The sequence below is a fragment of the Neocloeon triangulifer genome, unplaced genomic scaffold, assembly GCF_031216515.1.
Source record: "Neocloeon triangulifer isolate White Clay Creek 2 clone unplaced genomic scaffold, ASM3121651v1 ptg000002l, whole genome shotgun sequence".
Classification (NCBI taxonomy): domain Eukaryota; kingdom Metazoa; phylum Arthropoda; class Insecta; order Ephemeroptera; family Baetidae; genus Neocloeon; species Neocloeon triangulifer.
In genome coordinates, this window is record NW_026775545.1 from 1,062,956 (window position 1) to 1,076,785 (window position 13,830).

At 34.5% G+C, this 13,830-nt stretch overlaps 1 protein-coding gene across 4 annotated transcripts in view; it reads right to left on the reverse strand.

The window, feature by feature from the left end:
* Positions 1 to 13,830, reverse strand: part of LOC132204167 (LIM domain only protein 3-like) — a 155,209-nt gene that overhangs the window by 70,615 nt on the left and 70,764 nt on the right. The window contains exon 1 of one of the 4 annotated variants that reach the window (XM_059632507.1): positions 5,513 to 5,641. The exons of the other annotated variants lie outside the window; for them this stretch is intronic. The gene's annotated coding sequence lies outside the window, so the exon portion shown is untranslated. Of the gene's footprint in view, positions 1 to 5,512; positions 5,642 to 13,830 lie in introns of those variants that run through there. 4 annotated transcript variants of the gene reach the window in all.

Here is a 13,830-nt window from a genome sequence, read left to right on the forward strand (position 1 = left end):
TCAATATTTAAACAACGCTCCTTGTCAACGATATCCGGTTTCAAATAAAACAAAAGCGCGCAATCGACGACTTCATGAGTATCAAATAATTCCATCGCGGAATCTCATCGGAATTCCATATTCATTAGTAATTTTTGCGCGCATTCTTCGCCTGCAATATCGGTTTCGCTTGTTGCTTTGAAATTTGCGCTGCCCTGTGAGTTTGCATGCTGACAAAGGTATGTGTATCGGTGTAGCGAGAAATGCTTGATTTATTCAATAAATCCCCTTGCACCTGATATTTTCCACCCGTTTTGTTTGATACTTGCAAAAACTCTTGTCCTGGCAGTCAAAAGGCTGCTGGGAAATAACAAAATTTGTATTGTGGAATTGTTAACTCTAATTCAGATATATTTTGATTCTTTAATTATTAAAATATTATTGTTGTAATTTTTTTAAACAGGGGAATTAAATAATTAAATGAGAATAAAATACGCAGAGGAGTTAGGCCAGTAGAAAGATTTAAACAGTTAAATATTTTTCTAAAAATATATAGATTGAGTTTTCATCTGAGAGAAAATTCATGATCAATTTTTTTAGTTTTTAATAGCATTATTCCAGTTTCTTAAATTGGTACAGAATGTCAAGTTAAAGGCCATCAAAGCCATCAAATAAATAAACAAAACCAATATTTATATAAGTAAAAAGTTGTGTCTTTTGAAACGCAAAATTTAACCATGTTACTGGGTAAATATTGAATATTATGATATACAGTTTTTTTATTTCCCATTAATTTTTATCCTTATCAAGTAATGAAAAATAATTTACTTTAAATCATTATATAAAAATTTAGATTCCTATGAAATGGTGATATTTTTTAAATCAGAAAAGGAACCACTTTGAATAAATTAAGCTTTTGAACATTTTTAGTTCAACAGAAGTTTAGAATATTAGTTTATAAATAGAGGAAAAGAAAAAAAACTGTGCTGTGGGTTTATTTTTAGATCCCATTATGAAGGAAAATTGTCTGCCTTTCCTCGAAACGGCCACTTTTTGCGACGATGTTGGCCACCGAGATATGGCAAATGTTTTTTGCCGACTTTGCAACTCTGCGTCGCAACAATGGCAAAAGTTGTGCGTGTGCTGCGGGAATCGGCATAAATGACGATAATTGTTGGCAAGAGTTCAGTCAGTCGTGCATTCGGTGGCGCACACACGTATGTATTTGTACGTAGAATATCATCAGAGTCATTACGGGCATAATTAGTGTGAAAAGTTTTTAATGCGGCGTACGCGGCGGCTCGCTTAATGAGTGCCGAGCGCCGCGTTGGATGCCACTGTGAGAGTGAGCGAGCGAGTGCTGCTGCAAAATGCTGTCGTTTCAATTCATTCCGGGGGATAATTATTGTCTGTTTTTAACGAGCCGCGGTAATTAGGCTAATGAGCCTAGCGAGAGCTCTGCGCCCTCTCTTTCCACCTGGCCTTTTTAATTCCACACGCACCCGCGGCCGAACCCCTTTTCCCTCTTCCAAATCCAACTTGACGACTTTCGTAAATTCGCTTTCCGCCAAATTAACCGGGCCAGAGAGATTTTGCCATGGCCGCGCAAAATTATTTTTGAAGCGCGTCGTTGCACAAAAATAAAACTCAAAACGAGAGTTAAAGACTTCTCCATAGGTCAGACTTTTGAAATTGAAAATAATAATAACTAAAAGGGTGCCAGAAAAATATAATAAATAAAAAAATACTTTCAAAACGGATTAAAAAAATCTATGAAAATTAATAAGCTAAAATTGTCCTTCAATCAAATATAAAATTGAGCATAAATTAATTAAACATGTTGCTGAAAAAATCTAATGAATTCAAATTGGTAATTTTTCATAAATTTAAAGAGTTCAAGCCATGATGCATTGTTTTTGTGCAGGTTTTTTTCTCATTTCAATACAAATACTTGGATAGAGATGGTTGTAAACAAAATCAATCACCAGAATAATTAAAACTTAAAAAATGGCATTCAAATTTAATTTATCAGCGTTTCGAATCTATTCTAAAGATTGATGTTTACAGCAAACGAAAGTTTTTGCAAGACATCAAAATGAACTCCCTTACTCTCTGGGCAAAAACAGCGAGAAGCTCTTCATCTTCAATTTCATGCGGGTCGGCAGACTAATGAAGGATTTATTGTGTTGCGCTTTCGCTCTCTCTCGACGCTGACCGTGGCACTTGAAAAACGAGCATCGCCCGCTGAACTTTGGCAAGGGGGCGTTTTTTAGGTGGCGATAACCACCGAGCTGACGTGCCCGCCACTCTCGGCTAAATAACGGCGCCCAGATCAAATCCATAAGCTGATTATTGCTCGCTCTTATTGGCCACGGCCGAGAGTGTGCTGGTGGCAATCGCAGATAAACTTGCAAGTTTAATTGAACTTGACTCGATATATATATTTTTCTTGCTATACAGCGCTAACTAAGGGATGAACTTTTGACGTGTTTTCCCTCAAGTTTCTATATTGGTATGGGTTGAAACTTTGTTTCGTAACCTTTACTAGTTTTAAGATATGTTTATTGGGTTTGATGCAGGGTAATTATCAAATACTCTATTATAGAAATACTCTATGAAAAAAAAACTACAACTTTTGATACAGCATATTTTTTTAAATAATTTTAAAACAAAAATTTAATTACCATCCATTTTATGTAATTTTTTTTTCAATATTTTATTAAGATATTCAATCAGCGCTCACAATGTGAAGCAACTTCCAAAATTATGAATTCAGAATTCAGAAATTAATCATTAGATGTAGATGACAAGAAAACCGATTTTATATACCGCATTGATAAATCCAATTTATTACCAAAGCTCTGAATATATATTTTCAAATAGTCAATAAATATATAGTGTATTAAATATTAATTCCAATTATTAAAAAATTGTTAACATGTAGAATTTAAAATTTCATAAAAATTTTAAAAAAAAATCTGTTAAACAAATAATTATTATAATACTATCTATCAGTATATTTTAAATAATTTTTAGTTAATCAAAATTAAATATATTTAAATTATTTAACAGTTTTTACTGGCGTCTGTCAACTTTCTGCGGGTTCGTTAACACAGACGAGAATTGGCCGACCACTTGTGTTGAGAGAGCAACTTTGGTGTCGGCTCAAAAGTTAATGCTGCACGTGTGACAAACGGCGGCGTGCACTTTGCTAATTCAGCAATAAAACGGGGTGTGGGATTTTCGTGATTTGCATATTGCCCGAAGTTTGCGTCCGCACGCCGAGATGGTGCGCGCAATAATTTACACGCCAGCAGGCAAAAGCTCGGGCCGGCGTGGCTGCGCCGCTTGCCATAATAATAGTTTTATAACCTGGCCGCTGCTGTGCTGGAGATATTCATCAGCGCTATCAGCATCTTAATTACCGACACGAGAAGAGCCAGCCAGCCGGCAGATAAGGGCTGGGAGTGCAACCAACTGGCCACTCTGGCTCCAGGCCACCCTCAGCCGGCGCCCCTAAATGGGCCGGCGCGCGTGATGTTTAATTAGATATATGAGAGAGTGAGCAGCGGCCAACACATTAATAATACGGCTACGCCATTCTCATCCTATACCCGCCTAGGATATTTTTGCCAACATACTTCTGCGTTCCGTTTCCAAACATACAAAATTTGTTGCATTAAAGTTTGGAATCTACTTTAATTTTATACATTAAATTACTTAAATTGAAATATATAGATTTTTGTGTCAGTTACGCAATTGTAGATAATCATTTATTTCATAAAAAAACCTCATTATAAGATTTGATTTCAATATTATTCTTCTTTAATATAGTTCATTCCTTCTTAAAAAAAAAATAATAATAATGAATATGAGTAAAAGATATTCATAAAATTTGATTATATTAACTTGCGTCAAAAGTCAAAAGCGAAGTGAGCCTCGAGTCTTTCAGAGGCTGCTTGTCAAGGGAATTATAATAAATATTTTGTAGCGTTTTGTACCGATAAGTACCATTTTTATTGATGAAAATAAATTATATTATAAAAATATTCTATTTTCAATAATTTTTTTTAATACTTTAATTCACGGTTATTTTCTCTGCCCATTTCAAAGATCTTATTTTTTGCTCTCTTTTTAGGGCGTGAAATAAATTGCTAAAAGCGACAACAGCAAACAAATGTAAAACGAAAGAAAGGCTGTCAAGATCTTTAGCACCACCATTCATCGGAGAAAGCAAAAAAGCGTCGAGTTGAACGCGGCGAGCCATTGTGTCGGTTGGCAGGATTAATTAATAAATTTTAACAAGAGAGCTGGCGGGGGTGGCCGCGCGGAAAGATTTATCGCAATCGGTTGACGAGAAAAAGAGAGAGCGACGACTTTTGCCCGCCAAACAAAGAGAGCGACCCTGCAATCTGATCAGTTGACAAGTGGACAATAAAAGTCAGTTTTCGCACCACTGAAAATTTCAATTTTTACTTGTGTGTTCAATTCGAAAATTATCTTTTAAATGTCAATTTGGAAAACAAAGGGAAATTTTCCTCCTTTTTTTCTGCTGGGTAGAAACACACAGCGTGTCAATTTATAATGAAATTATCTCACTTTTTGCGGGCTGTCAGCGGCTAAAGAGTGATGTTCTCGAGTGACGGCCTCAATGAACACCGCCCAGCACTGATAGCTTTGTTCCCGGAGAGCAAGATGAATGACTCGGCTGCCGAGGCGTTCGGCGCTAGGCAACCTGCTCGACCGCCGTGCTGTGCTGGGAGGTATAACCAGCCACCCACCCGCCCTGCCGCACTCTGCTGATGCGGCTGTTTGTTCCTCTAATTACCAAAGGAACGCTCGCACCCCCAATCGCTTTGGATTTGGATCGTTTGTGCTGTCAGGTCTGCGTTTGAAAGAGATATTTAAACAGTTTTTCGATGCAAAATTTCTATCAAAATAAATAAAGGAAATAATTGTTGAAGTGAAGAACTCGGGCTTTTTCCTTGTCGTATAAAATGGTTTTTATGCTTAAGGGGCTGGCCGCTGGTGAGCAAGGCAAAGCCGAGCACGTTACTCCAATGCTGCATACATTTTTTTTTTTTATTTAGTTGTGAATTTAAACATTAACAGTAATTTTTAGAATGGCGAAAGAAAAAATTTTAATGTGAAATTTAAGTATTTTTTAAGATTCTGTTCCCTAGCCTGGGATAAAAATATTAGAATGAACGATCAAAAAATTCGTTTACACTCTAGGCGGCATGATAATTCAACTCTTTGGAATAAAATGTAGTTAAGGATTATTTAGAAGGATATAAAAGTTATTGTCCATCAAAAGAAAATAAAAGTCCTTTTTTTCAGTAAATTTTGACGTTTGGAATTAGCAGGCCAATTTTTTTTCAACATTTTTAAACTATTCATTGGGATCGTGGGTAAAAATCTTTCTCAGAAGCTTGAAAAATCCGTACCCAATTTAATGTACTGGCTAGAAAGATGAGCAAAATGTGAGGTTTTGCTTCAATATAAATAAAAAAGGGAACACAAGTTAACTTACATAATTCCACTAGACGAGATATTTTGTGTGTCCTCTTCTGTCTCCTTTTCGGTGTTTTCTTCTGACGTTTAGTTCTGACACTTTGTTAAGTTTATGATAAGCTTGATATTCACGAGAAAAGTACAAAAATTTTGGTGATTTGCAAGAACACGAGGCGAGGTGGAGAAAGTAAACAACACTGAACACTAAGGAGTGTAAAATAGGATAGGAGAGGCGAAGAGGAGGTGGCTTATGGGCCTTATGGCCCAGCTCAATGTTAAAAGATAGAACTGGGCCCAAGGTCACCTAGACAGTCCCACCCCTTCGCCCCTCCTAATTATTTTACACTCCTTACTGAACACTGACCATTTATGTAATATGATCCAACAGGATAGGGGAAGGAGGAGAAGGAAAGAGTGGGGAGTCAAACGATGAGGGAGAAGTTAAATGGGCGTAGCGGGGTGTAGTGTAGTTTATGTTTATGTCGTGTGATTGAATTCTTAATTGGTACAGAACGATTTCAAATTTTAAAATTCTTCTTGCTAGCATATTAAAGGTGCCACTTTCAGTGCGTGAACTTTTGTTAATTTTCACAGGCCAAATGTGTTCCAGTGAGTTTGTGAGTATCAAAAGTAAAATGTCGCATACATAATTGTAAATTAAATTGTCTTTAATTTTCAGTTTTAGATCAATTTAGTTTTGAGAAGAATGGATCATTCCGAGAATTATTTCCAGCAAAAGGTAGGAGACATATTTTTAACAAAAATTATTTTCCTTTCTCTCCTTTTTAAGCTCTCTGAACAAGCAAGAAGCTCTCAAATCTCTTTCTTTAATTATTAAAGTGCTTCTTTTCTTCAAACCGAAGTGCAAAAAACCGCAAATATTTTGATGTAAATGAAGTAATCCCCGTGGCGGTGGTGGAGATTTATGTCCGTTTCTTATCCACTCGTGGCTCTGCCGTGTTTACCGGCTGCGAATTTGGCAAGGAGTTTTTCGTCGGACGGTAATCCGGCGAAGAGAAAGAGCAGAGGAGAAAAGCGGCGCTTTTTGCAATTGATTAGACAGGCCGGCTTAAATAATTTATTGGGCTCGCCGCGTGGTATTGAAGTCGTTGGGATTATTTTATTGCCTCGGCCATTCATCGTGCTGTTGTCTAATATACATTAGCAGCAGAGCCGGCGCCCGGTGGCTGAGGCGGTACTTAAGAAAATGAACAATATTTCTTATAAAGTGTGGCGAGAGAGACGAAGCAGCAGTTTTCCTAACTAGAGCAATCTCAATAAAAGTTTGCTGCTGATTCGGCATGCCAACAACTGCTACTTTTTTTCTCTCCTCTTCAGACAACGACCAGCTCTCAAAGTGAGAAAATATAACACAAGTATGGCGTATGAAACAATTGTATGCGAATAGAGGTATTCACGTTTTGGAAAAAATTATGACAAGCAATGATAGTATTTCACTTGTGTACTGAAAAGCATTAACATAAAATCAAATAAAAATTAAGCTTTATTAAATATTGTTTTTAATTAAATAACATGATGTAACCAAAATTAATTATAGAAGAGGAAAATAAAAATTAAGAAGAAAATTATAATATTTGAAGATTTTTTAATATGGTCAGTCCAGATGTATGTGTTCAAAATTAATCACTGTAGGTGAAATTTTCCTAAACAACATGGATACAACAATTAAATTTATAAAAAATAATTGAAGTTTTTGTCAAAATTGTTGTTATAAACAAATTGGCAAAATTGATCAATTATCAATATAAATGTCCCTTGTAAAAAAAAGTCAAGAAAAAAGATTAATACCAAAATAGACTTATATTTATTTGAAATTGTTTTCATCTTAATTGAATTAAAACGGTCAAGATCTCTAGCCTAGTCTAAATTTACTCAGCAAATTAATATAAATTATAATTCAAAGTAAAAATTTGGAGGTTTAAAAAAATTCTAATTTCATTTATTTTTGTAAAAGCATAATAGGAAAGTTTTAATAATCATGATAATTATAATGCATTGGTTAGAAATTTAATTAATGTGGAAGAATTCTGACATTCCAGCGTTTCATCCGCTCGCGTCCAACTCGGAAACGCGAGTCGCAAATGTAATGAAATTAAAATCTCTGGCAGGCAAACAAACACAAATAATTTCATCCTCGGCGCGGAAAAACCGGAGCGGAGAGCACGCGTTTTAATACAATAATTGCAAATTAAAGCGCAGCATCCGCCGGAGGCGGTGTCCATTTTTAATTAATGCCGCACCACCCGTTTGAAATGATGATTATATCCGCCGCCGCCGCTCTGCGAAGAATGCTAATCACGAGAGTAATTTTAATAAAATAAGCAGCAGAGGAGAGAGAGAGAGAGTAACTTTCGTTTCAGCACAGAGGTGCCGACGAGAGAAATATTTATTAAAATGAGAGAAAATTAATTTCGCTAACAATTTTAATTAACGTTTCACGTGTAAAAGGAGGAGATGAGAGTTGCGAAAAGGGGGAGTTAGTTTTTCACAAGCTGATTAAATTAATAAGGGCCTGTGTGTGTTTTAAAGGCGCTTTTCATTACCCGGCGCCGCGCGTGTTTTGATTTTCCTGCTCGCGTCTGAAATTCTCTAATGTCACAACCCTTTGTGAAACGCAAGATACAAGATGAACTAACTGCCTCCTTGGCACTCGCTCGCGTTCCTGCGGATTTTTGCAGCGCTCTTTTAATAACAATAATTCGCCTCCTCAAAGGCATTCCTGCACTCTGCGCTCTTCACTTGCGCGCTGCTCTCCGTGGCTGGGGATCCGAGGCACGCACGTCGCATCGCGTGTGTGGCAAGAAAGACGCGCACACACGTTCGCGGCACTTTCGAAATTCAATTTAATTAGACTCACAACTTGCAGTAGTTGCTGTTGAGGGACGTGTGTCGCTACACACTTATTTCTCATGGGAATAATACAGAGAGTGTTAACAACAACAACTAAAAACTAAATTATTTAATTTACATTTTTTAAGCTTAATTTATTTCAATTATATAAAATTAAGAAGCAATTTATATATTTTATAATATTGAAAAATATGATAAAAATTGTCATTGATGTGCACTAGAAGTATTGATAATTGAAAGGCCTGTGTTTAATGCGTTAATTTAATATTATATTTTAGAGAAAATCATGTCAATTAAATGAAACATTTGTTAAAATTAATCAACCGCACTGCATTCATATTAATAGTTTTCTTAAAAATTATACTGCATAATTTTGAAGATGAATTCTTAATATTAGCAATGTGCTTCTCATCTGTTCCTTGTAGAGCCTCATATTATTATCCACCGAAGAGACATAAATTCGGTATATAACAATCTAATTTAGCCGAGTGCCTTGTTCACTCTCGCGTCTTGGTCCGAAAAAAGCGGCGCTTTTGTGCCGAGCAGGAAAATTACAATCGGCTCACGAAACGCCGACAACTAACTGCCGCTTGTGCTGTGCAAGGCGAGTGTAATTAAAATTACACGCCGCGTGTAACACCTTAAGGGGAACAACATGGCAAAATTAATTAACAGCCTTAATTAACATGAGTGCTCGCTGTGCTTCATCTGATGCGAGAAAGATGCTCGCTCGCGTTTTCTTCCCTCCCTCCTGAGCGACGCGAGCGTGCAATTTTTGTCCCGCGCGCTAATGCAGGATACGAGTAATTAAAACGAACAAGTTCGTGTACATTTTCACCGTTTTGCTCATTTTTTTTGCCCTTTCGTGCCGGATTTGATGAAGAAAAGCGACCAAAGAAAAGAGCATGCTAATGCAGTTGCCACCATTTTTAATTAATTTTAATTGTCTTGATTTCTAAAATATCTGATAAATATTTGTGATGCGAAATATACCTAAAAAATAACCAAAGTACTAAATTCAAAATACAAATGATTCCACAATCTCTTTTATATACATTTTCTGATTTTCATTGTTATAGTGCTTGTTCTATTACAATTTAAAGTAAATATTTTTGCATTTTATTTTATTAACGTAAATACGTCGGAAAAAAAAAATGCTCTAATTGTGAGAAACCCACTAAGTTATAAATCAGTCTGAAGAACAACAGAAATCACAAATTTGCCTGTAACATGTATCGATCATTGTAATAAGAGGGAGAAGAAAAACAGGAAGTGTTGAATTCAACATTTTTAGATATAATTTAAATTATTAGTCATGTGTTGATTGTGAGAAGACTAAAAAGCCATGCAATATCCAGCCATAAATTATAAAAACTTTAATTCATTTTTGTTACTTATAAAATTCATCTATTTTTGTATTTATCTGTATTTTACTCAATTATATTAAGAGTTTGCCTGAAAAAGTTTTATTATAATTGAAAGTGGTAATCTGAAAAATCAAATGCGCATTTTTCTTTTAGATAATCAGTACTTTTGATTCAAGGACGCTGCTCAATATTTAAAAAAAAATTATCTATCAATTATAACAAACAACTGATTATGAGTGAAACACTTGGCTATTATATTGAGAGCATTTTGGAAGAAGCAATAACTGCAGCGATTAGATTTCGCCAGGCCAGCAGCACACAGGAATGCTCAATATAATTATCAGGGGCAATATAACCGTGAATGTAATTCGATATTATGTGGCACTCTAGGTAAATGGTGCGCCTCGTCTAATTAATTGTATGGGTGAGGCAATAATCAAAATGATGCCCGTTACTGCGGTGTAATATAATTTTTCATCGCTTAATTGCTCCATGGACTGCTATGGACCATTATAGGCGCCGGCATAGAGCAAAGGCATTAGTATCAATTAAAATCTTTCACGAGCAATTAATTGCAAACATGGCGTACTTGAACCAAGTATGCACTTGATAGTAACTCAAATATTCATTACGGGATGATCGCACTAACAATTAATAAGAATTTAATTAATTTTATTGAAAAAACCTAAATTGACTTGGAATTTCAAAAGTTGCATGTTCAAAGGGTGAAAAATATTTGGAATTGCACTCAATTGATTTGATCCAAAGGAAGTAACTTAAAAAATCTACGTGTTGAAGTTGAGGATACAAAACTTGTGAAACAAACAATATTATTCTCAAAACATGAATTATGATCAAAATTAATTTATTTCAATTCCTCTTTGTTATGGAATAAAAAGTTTTAACTTTCAGATAGTAATAAAAGAAAATCAAATTTTATTTATTTTCCAGATATTACAGCCAGGCTATGGAATTTGAGCATTTTTTTTAAGTCTTGGAATTTAATAAATTTTTTTCAAGATTTCACAAAAATAACCTAGACAAATCCCAATTTGAATAAAAAAAGGAGCGGAAATCAGAGCTAACAATAAGGTTCATCAGTCAAAAAATTGTATACTTTTTTTGTATTGATTGTTTAAATTGTCATATTTATCATAAATTTGGCCGAACTCACTCCTACTTAATTGAACAAACAGAATATTTTTTTAATGATTTACGAAGAAAATATTTTAATTTTAAGAAGAGTCAAATTACATTACGTTTTGGTGGTTTTGCAAAGAGTGATAAGTAAATTGTGAAATTTCTCGCTTCCTCTCCGGAGTGAGATGACGCGTCATGATTATAAATGAATTATTATCCAGCGCGGGGCGTCAGATTAAAGCCTTTAAAGCGTCTCTCGTCGAGACTGAGTGAGTTCACTCGCTCGGATTGCCGCCTCTTGAAATTCATTGAGATGACAGCAGATTCCCGCGCGACAATCCACTCGTTCAAGATCCGCGGCAGATAGGCTGTGTGTTTTTCCTCCATCTCTTTCTCGGCAGCTGCAACCCTCTCTTTTTAACCCTTTCTTTCCCAAGGCGTTCTTCTTCTCCGTCGTCTCGCCTCTTTCTCTCGCCTTCGCCCGCGGCTTAAATCAAAAAGCTCCCACTCACTGCCTGGATACACATCTCCACATTAGCATACAGCCGCATCTTTTATTAATTAGCTTAAAGATTCATCATCCAATTTAACCCCTTGGCAGGCAGGCAGCCAGCCTTTCATATCGCGGCGCACGCCGGAATCCGTTATCAGCAGCCCATTATGCAAATTTTAAGTAACGTGAGAATTTTTCCATCGAGAGAGACGCGCGTCTTTCCAACAAGGGACTAATTCAGTAATTCTGCACTGCTGAGTTTTTAAATTTATGATCACTTTCTTTATAACTCTTTGAAATTATGAAGAGATAAAATTTTGAATAATAAATATGAAACTTCCTGTAAAAATTATGCCTATTAAAAGTTCAACGTTCTCATCTACTTAAATTTATTTTTATCGGCTACAAATTGTACGCAAGAAACGACATCCCCCAGGAGATTTTTTCCATTTAAATTAATTTTACTCATGTGAATGATGTGCTTTGCTTGCAAATTTATAAATTTAATCTCATTTTCTTTCTTAATTTGAACAATTTTCCTGAGTGAGACAAACTATCTTTTCAAATAACATTATTTTGTGTTTGTGTAAAACAAAGAAGTACATTATTATTCTTAATTATTTAAAATAATAATATAATTAAATAAAAATTTAAAGTAATATATTTATTATAGAAAATAATAAAGAACAAAGCGGTGTAATAAGAATTGTATTTTAATATTTTGCAACAAAACTTTTTCATAAGATTGCCTAATAATAATGGAAAAATCTTGAAAAGTTTTTACCTGCTTAATTTAATTGCCTCTTAATTTTATTAAAAAATTTGAAACTAAATAATTAAATAAGCAAAAAAAAAAATAAATAAATAAAAATACAAAGAGCTAAAAGCTAGTTAAATAGATTCATCACACAAATTCTGCTTCCAATACTCTTAAAAATTACCATCTTCTTTAATTTCTTCGAAATCTAACATCTCAAGTAAATCTTGTAATTAGGAAATCACGCTATTATAATTTAAGGAAAATAAGTAATTCTCTATGTTTCAGCAACGTGTGCTCCTGAAAATTTAAATTCCATATTCATAAAGTAACAAAATTTACAATCCTTATATTCCCTTTCAAAGAAAAGTAAACTTGATACGTTATTCCTATTCAAAAATATGCACGTGTGTGCGAATCCATTCGATTTTGCCGTATTTCCCTTATCCACACATGCCGGCGGTTTTGGAATTAAACGGCGACGCACCATTACCATAATTGCTTATATGAAAATGAACAAACACGGGCTGCTCGGGTTGGCAGGCAGGAAAGGCACATAATACATCCGAGCGTGTCACACACGTAACAATGATTTACAACTTTGATTGAAGCCTTTATGTAATCACGGGCGAAGCTGCGCTGCCGAGTGAGAGCCGCAGACTTACTTAATGCCGCCAGTTAACTCGCTGTGTGTGTGTCTATTGCAAACTCGTCGCAGCCAACGCGCGCGTGGTGTGTCATTAATTTCGCAGCGTATTGTGTCACCGACGACTAGGACAATAATTGCCAGCCTAAGCTGCTACGCTCGCCAGCCGACGTTTAGCCGATCGCATTAACTTAGGCGCATCAACTCTCTATAAAAGAAACTAAAACTGAATTAAATTAATATTGTGAATGCAGTGAAATTTTGAACGTTTAAATTATTTAAATATATGTGAATTTTTCATAGAATTTTTAATTACTGATCTTTAGTACAATTCGCAATCGAAATATCCTGTTTTTTTTTGGAAAAATGCAGTAGTAAATAAGTTTGATTTACATAAATTAATTTAAATATTTTTACCCCTTTTTATTTTATCAAAATGATATAATGAAGAACAAAAAAAAAAGACGCGAAGAAAGGCTTTTTAGAATCTTCTTTGCTTATAGAAAATAAAAAAATTTAACTTGTACTTTCTCAAGCAAAAATTTTAGCCTTAAAGCCACATTTTTTTATAGAGAAAATGGATTTACAAAATTACCCATGTATGCACAGGTGTAATCTCATTTTAAAATCACGATTTTTTTATTCTTTATTAGAATACAATCATTCCATTATATCTATTACGTACTTTATTAAATTCACTCATTATTTGGCAATTCTAACAAAAGATTTAAAAAAAAAAAAATAATAACTATGATTATATAGCAAACAAAATTTTAATTTAATTGCAAAATCCCCAATTTACATATTTATTGGAAATCATTATTTTATATCTATTTACGCATTATTTCACTTTATTTTAAAATTTTATTAAGTCCCTAATGGTACATTGTTTGCACTCTAGATGACATGTTCAATGATTCAGTAAAAACATAAAAATTAAAAATATTAAAAAATTTTGACCACGATCAGAATATATAATTAAATTTAAAAATAAATAAATAAAATTTACAAAAAATTAATTTATTTGGATTTCGATCAATCTTGCTAAACCATAAATTCCCTT